This window comes from Suricata suricatta, chromosome 13 (assembly GCF_006229205.1).
Source record: "Suricata suricatta isolate VVHF042 chromosome 13, meerkat_22Aug2017_6uvM2_HiC, whole genome shotgun sequence".
NCBI classification, from domain to species: domain Eukaryota; kingdom Metazoa; phylum Chordata; class Mammalia; order Carnivora; family Herpestidae; genus Suricata; species Suricata suricatta.
Window position 1 is genome coordinate 75,239,131 of NC_043712.1, and position 7,391 is coordinate 75,246,521.

The following is a 7,391-nucleotide window of genomic DNA, read 5'->3' on the forward strand; positions in this document are numbered from 1 at the left end:
TATAGGGAAATCAAATTGTAGAGAGAGTGTGAAGGGAAGTGACTAAGAGATCACACACATCATTTTCTGGGTTGAATATACACCTATATCTTCCCAGATTCTTTTAGTGTTGGACCCCTCTATAACCCTCAGGTGTTTGCTTTGTGTTGGCCACCAGTGGCCTGATGATGACTCAGGACAAATGGCTGGGCACATAGGATTGACCAGTCTTTTGTCCTGGGAAACCTGGGCCCTCTACTTGGTCCATCCAGAGAAGTTCTACACATTGAACAGACACAACCTACACATGACTAGCCGTGTGTTGTTGAGACATCATTTTACATGTTGCAAACTTTACTTCTCTTTATCCTCATCCTTGATCCTCTGAATTTACAACTCCCTCCAAAGCATCATCACTTTCATCCTTGCTTCAGGCTTTATGCTCTAGGGCACCTGGGATAAGACATATCCATTTACATCTAGCTGATCAGACCTGTTCTAATATGAAACTGGAGACCAGGAATTTCCTTTAATAAGCTCAATGAGAGAAAATACGGATCTTCAGGAGGACTGAGAAGTTTTTGCCAAAGAGGATCAAAATAAAGTCAAGAATGATACCAAAAGAAAAGAAAACTAAAACAAAATAAAATGTATAATATAGCTCTTTGCACACAAGAATTAAAATTTTGTTTTAACTTTTATAGAAGACAATATGAAAAAGAAAACATTGTTCATTCATATGATCATGATATCTAGGAAATAGAGGAAAAAAACAAAACAAAAACAAAACTTGTATCCTTAAGGAGAATGCCACATTCTTGATATGAAGATCAATAAAATTTTCTTCCTGAGTCCTAGATCAGTTACTAATACTATCAGAAGTAACAACAACAACAACAACAACAACAAATCCCAGCAATTGTGACTTCATAATGAAGATATTTGATGACCTCACTTGAAATATGGAGGTAAGTGGGTGCCTGGGTAGCTCAGTCAGTTAAGTGTCAACTTCAGCTCAGGTCATGATCTCACGGTCTGTGAGTTTGAGCCCCATGTCATGCTCTGTGCTGACAGCTTAGAGCCTGGAGCCTACTTCAGGTTCTGTGTTTCCCTTTCTCTGTCCCTCCCCTGCTCATTCTCTCTCTCTCTCTCTCTCTCTCTCTCTCTCTCTCTCTCTCTCAAAAATAAACATTAATTTCTTTTTAATTTATAAAATTTTTAAAAAGAAATCTGGAGGCAAGCATCCCATTTTTTATTTGGTGGTCCCTCAATATCATTAAGGAAACAGATTGTTTTCATCCTTTACTGCCCCATCCTCATTACGTTGTTGTTGACTTTTTAGCTTATCTTAGTGCCAAGATGTCAGAGTTGCAAGCACCAAAAGTAGGAAGTGGGGAAGGAAGTGTGAGGCTAGGGAAAATTTTCCTCTCATGTTTCTCAGTTTTTATGGGGGTAGGGGAAAATTTCCTAAACCTCCCACCCTACCCTACCCCACCCCACCCTCTGTTTATGTCACATTGGCCAGAACTGGGCCAATATGACCACTGGAACATGCAAGAGAGGCTGGAGTTAGAAGCATCTACATTTTTGAAACTAGGAACCCGGCATGGAGAAGGGGGTTGAGAAAGATTGATGGAGAGGCAGCCAGCAGTGCTTTTGTAAGTACTCACAAAAAGAATACTGTGATATAGTGAATAATACCCTGTGTAATACGTTATTTTTTGTCGATGACATATTCTGTATGGCTCTACCATAAGTGCCCCCAATATATGCTGACTGCATATACCATATTACCCTGACACAATGGGATTAATTCATCCCAGTGAGGACAGATAGGGTACAAATGGGTACCGCCTCGCTATGCATGCACCTAATCTGACTTGCATATTTTACAATATGGGAGACAGTGTTTAGACTGAGTGTTCTGAAAACCTGTTCCCGAATTTTATTTCTTTTATCCAGATTTTCAAGGCTAATGTCCATAGCACTGAGCTCGAGATGATGCTCCTTGGCACACACCTGAGCATGGCTATTCAGTTTTTCCAGCTGCACACAGGTCTAAGTTAGGGGTTTGGTTGCCCGTCTTTGGGAGAAAGCTGAGAAACCTAATGTGAATATATGCATATGCTTGCTATCCCTGCTTGGAAGTCATCTTGCCAGGGGGCCAGAATTGTGCTCAAAAATAGTTTAGAATTGGCTTCCGTGCCTGCACAAATGGGCAATAAAGTCCCTCAAGATATACTCCATATTGTACTGCAGGAATCATTATACCTGAAAAATTTTAGGGCAGGTGAAATCAGATACTTGCCTGGACAAAAGTAAAATACCCATAAAATACCTGTAAAATGCTAAGTTTCCAGTAGTGCAGTTTCCTGGTGTACCTTCTAAGATAAACTGTTAGTGAGCATGCACCAAAATAACTAAATGAGGTAATTCATTGTATGGGTTGTTATTTATATAACAATTAAGAGAAACAGAATGGCTTCCAAAAATAACTACTTTAGTATTAGAATAATTTTTCTGCGCTTCTCTTTGGCAATAATCAGCGAATAGGATTGGTGATTCAGTCCATTACTAATATGAACTAATAAAAACTATACTGTCTTATATAACAGAATCTTTCTCTTTTTCTTCTTAAAAGCAACACAAGCTAACATTTATCGAGTACTTTACCTACTTAAATCTCTCAACACCAATGAAATAGATGCTATCTTCAAAATGGTAAGTGACTTCAAAAAATTAAGTGATTTGTCCAAGTCATACATTTTTTTTTAATGTTTATTTATTTATTTTGAGGTAGAGCGTGAGAGGGAGAGGGGCAGAGAGAGAGAGAAAGAGAGAGAATCCCAAGCAGAGTCTGCACAAAAAGTCCCGATGTGGGGCTTGAGCTCCTGAACCAGGAAATCATGACTTCTATTGAAATCAAGAGTCAGATTTTTAACTGACTGGGCCACCCAGCAACTCCCAAGTCATGCAATTTTAAGTGGTGAATCTAGGATAACAGGGAAGTTTGAAACTACAGAGTCCAAAAACAGGCTAGGATAACTTGGCAACAAGAAAGAGAACTGCCCAGAATTTCAGTTTGGCATAGACCCCACGGTCTTTTGAGTTTAGGATCATACAGTGAAGGAGGTCCGAAGTGTCCATCTACCTTTTTCTCAAGCGGTGTCTGCTTCATGAAAGAAAGCCTAGCCGTGTCATGAGGTGGAGCTTTCACAATCTTTTCAGAATCTAGCTCCATCTGTTCCACAGCAAATGAAAAGCCCACTTAAACTCCAGCATTTGGTTCTTGGTAGCACTGTTATTTATCCCCTTTTCCTCTGTTTTCCTACGTATGTTAGTGAGGAGCTGGGGGAGACTATGTCAGGCATTACTAATTAGATACAATTTTAAAATGGAAATCTTGCTTAATGGATTTTTAAAGCGTACTGACTTTTATTTACTTTGTCTTGTATTTTAAATTCCTAACTGAATCTTCTAAGGCTGTAACTCTGGTTTTATGCCTGATTCTAACATTCAGAAACCCTCTTCCTTCCACACACACACTTGGCAGATGGCTCGGGATGAGCAGGCGTGCACACACAAAGCTCATATGCCATGCGTACCACCCAGGCACACCCATCCGCTTTCTTTCCTACCTAGCAGCAGTCACGTGCAACTGAGCAGAAATACAGGGGCGCAAAATAATGGTACAATGTACTCCTGGAAGGTAGCCTTTTAAAGTCAAATGATTTAAGTAAGGGATGAACATGGAAAGCCAAACTGGCCAGGGCTTATGAAGAACTAAATTTTTCAAGTCATTCATCAGTTCAGGGTATCAGGGACACAGACCTGTCTGGGTTCATTAATCACTCTGCTGGCCACACCATGGGCCATGTTATTCAAGGGACAGTGGTGTTTTGTGGTTAGAACTGCCTGGTCCAGAGCACATTTTGCCCCATTGCATCTTAAGGGTCACTAAGTATCTACCCTAGCCCATCTAAATACTTTCATTTGTCTCTATACATACAAGATCTATTTTTGTGCAAAGCAGAAAACACAACAAGGAACATTTGTGAGACCACACCATGAACAAGAATAGAGGAAGACTGAACTCAGGATACAAGGAATTGGAAAGGATTCAATTACAAAAGGCACAATACGTCAGATTTATAATTGGAAGAAAAAATATACATACGATGGAATAGAATATAGGTAATTAGGAAGCCTGAGGATAAGGGCAGGGTCTTTTTATTTCCTCCATTAGTAGTTTCGTCCCATAAGATCATCTCATATCTCTGAAGCAAAGCTGTCTTTTTTCCTTATCTTTAAAGGTTTACCTGTAGTGGTGCCAGGGTGGTTTAGTCTGTCAAGCATCTGACTCTTGGTTTCAGCTCAGGTCATAACCTCACAGTTCATGAGTTCAAGCCCCACGGTGGGCTCTCCGCTGATGGCACAGAGCCTGCTTGGGATTCTCTCTCTCCTTCTCTGTCTGCCCCTTCCTCACTTGTGCATGCTCTCTCTCTCTCTCTCTCTCTCTCTCTTTCTTTCTCAAAATAAACTTAAAAGATTTACCTTTATATTCCCCAGGATTTACTGAATGAGTTTTCACTTTGTTGATGAGAGCTGTCCATCCAATAACCAAGCAGAGGAGTGGGAGTTATGAGGCAACATTACACTGGAAAGATTTCTATCCTGTTTAGAATACCACACGACGCCTCATATACAGTAAAAGTGATTTGGAAAACTATTACTGGAAATGAGAATAACAATTTTTCCCAGAAGTTTTCCATTTAAAATTATTTTAGGGCCGCCTGGGAGGCTCAGTCAGTTGAGCGTCCGGCTTTGGCTCAGGTCAAGATCTCATGGTTCTTGGGTTCGAGCCTCACATCAGGCTCTGTGCCTACAGCCCAGAGCCTTGAGCCTGCTTCAGATTCTATGTCTCCCTCTCTTTCTGATCCTCCCCTGCTCACACGGTCTCTCTCTGTCTCTCAAAAATAAATTAAAAAAATTTTTTTTAAATTATATTAAATCATCCTCAGGGTATGTGTGTTGAGAGATTGCTAAAATGATGCAAATTCAGCACAAAGTGCTACAGTAATAACAACAACAACAACAACAACAATAACAACAGGAGGAGGAGGAGGAGGAAGAAACTTGTCCAAAAGTTGTTTTTTGGCCTCCTGGCAAATATATAAAAAATATATCACCCTTTCTCTTAAAGGAACGCAGATGTAACCATAATGCCAGACAGAAATTCTAAAACAGTAGTTGAAAATGGTGGGTATGAGCACATGGTCGAAATAGGATTTAATTCTGCCCAGCAGACAGGGCAGCAGAAAGTGTTTTTTAGAGAAGGTTGAATCTAAACTGCTTTTAGAGAATGGTCAGAATTGGGATTTCTATCTAATGATGGTGAACTAGGTACTTTGAACTAAACTTTCTCTCTTTAAAAATATAAATTTAATAGCAGTATACTTAACATACGATGCTATATTAGTTTTGGGTATACAATATAGTGATTCAACAATTTTATAGATATTCAGTGTTTATCATGGTAAGTACTCTCCTTAATCCCCATCATCTATTTTGCCAATCCCTCTACCCCTCTTCCCTCGGGTAACTGACAGATTGTTCTCTGTAATTAAAGATTCTGTTTGCTGCTTTCATATCTTGGCTATTGTAAATAATTCTGCAGTAAACATCAGAGTGCATGTATCCATTTGAATTAGTGCTTTGGTATCTCTTGGGTAAGTACTCAGTAGTGTGATTACTGGATCATAGGATAGTTCTATTTTTAACTCTTTGAGGAACCTCAATACTGTTTTCATAGTGGTTGCACCAGTTTGCATTTCTACTGACAGCGTAAGAGGGTTCCTTTCTCTCCACATCCTTACTAACAATTGCTGTTTCTTGTGTGTGGTTTTTAAGTTTATTTATTTATTTTGAGAGGCCGTGAAGGACCTGATGCAAAGAGAACTCCTCTCTGGAGAAAAAACATCATCCCAGTTCTCAACCTATTTATAAACAAGATATTCAGTTCAAATTTTTAAAAAATAATCAGGTATTCGGGAAGAAAAAAATAGCATGGATGCAACCCATAATGTATAACAGATGAAAGCCTACAGAGGTATCAGACACAATTGATTGACTGACTGATTTATAGAACATTCATAGCAACTTTTCCCTGAAAGCCTCCAACTGCAACCTACCTATATGGTACACTGAAAACCATTTGTGGCATATCTCTACAAAGAAATACTATTCAGTGGTACAAAGGACCACACTACTGATTCACCTCAGCACGTGAATGAATCTAGTGATGTGCTGACAATCGGTTCTTTGGGGTAGGAGAAGCCTTCATTTGTCTTGTTTGCCAATCTCCATGCTTTAACTATTCCCCCTTCGATGGTCTCTTTTCAACTTGCAGTCACTGAAAGCAGAGTTCAGAAGACACGCACACAACTGATTCTCATCTCCTGGCTTGAGCTGGACCCTTTGCACCACCGGATACATGTACAGACATTGTGCAGAGCAACAAAAGGCCATACACAAAAGGGTGCACACTCTATGATTTTATTTGGAGGAAGTTCTAGAACAACAGTCTAAAATGAAAAAAAAAAAACCCAAACAACTCAGAAAAGTGGTCACATTTGGGAGTTGGAATGGGGTATTACCTGAGGAGGGGGATGAGGGGATTTTCTGGGGAGACAGAAAATGATCTTTTATGGTAAAGGTGTGTATAACTATTTTAAACAGATTTAAAAATAACACTTTTCCTGAGTTAAAGAAGAGAAAGACTCAGAAATTTAACAAAAAATCAAAAGAAAATTCTTAAATGGAAAAGGTTAATGACCAAAATTATGAACTCCATGAATATAGTTATCAGCAAATCAGACACAACTGAACAGAAGAAAAACTTAGTAATCTGAAAGATAGGTCAGAAGAAAATATCTAGACTGAAGCAATGAGACCAAAAGGATGTAAAATACAAAATATAAGCTGATACAAAGTAAGGTACTGCATATATATGGCCCAAGAAGAGGACATAAAGAGAACAGGTCAGATGCATTTTTGGGAAAACAATAATGACCAAGAATTTTCCAAAATTTATAACAAATATCAAGGCATAAACCCATGAAACTACTAAACCTTGAGAAACTATTAAACCTTGAGATAGGGAGAAAGCTGTCAATTCAGCTTATAATAAAACTGCTCAAAGTCAAAGATTTTCAGGAAAAAAAAATCTTAAAAGCAACCAGAGAAAAGAGAAAGATTGCCTCCAAAGGAGTGATCCTCACATGGCAGCTGACTTGTCCACAGAAAGAATGGAAGCCAAAAGAAAACTGAATGGTGCCTGTGCAATATTAAAAGAAAATAATTTCCAATATACAGTTGTATACTCAATACAAACATTCTTCAAGAATAAAGCT

The 7,391-nt window shown here is 38.9% G+C and overlaps 1 long non-coding RNA gene across 1 annotated transcript; it reads left to right on the forward strand.

Moving 5' to 3' along the window:
- The first annotated feature begins 1,558 nt into the window (after nt 1-1,558).
- LOC115276495 lies at nt 1,559-6,513 on the forward strand. The gene is made up of 3 exons (XR_003901964.1): nt 1,559-1,637; nt 2,621-2,700; nt 6,389-6,513. It is a non-coding gene; the product is annotated as an uncharacterized LOC115276495 (long non-coding RNA).
- Nucleotides 6,514-7,391: the final 878 nt, after the last annotated feature.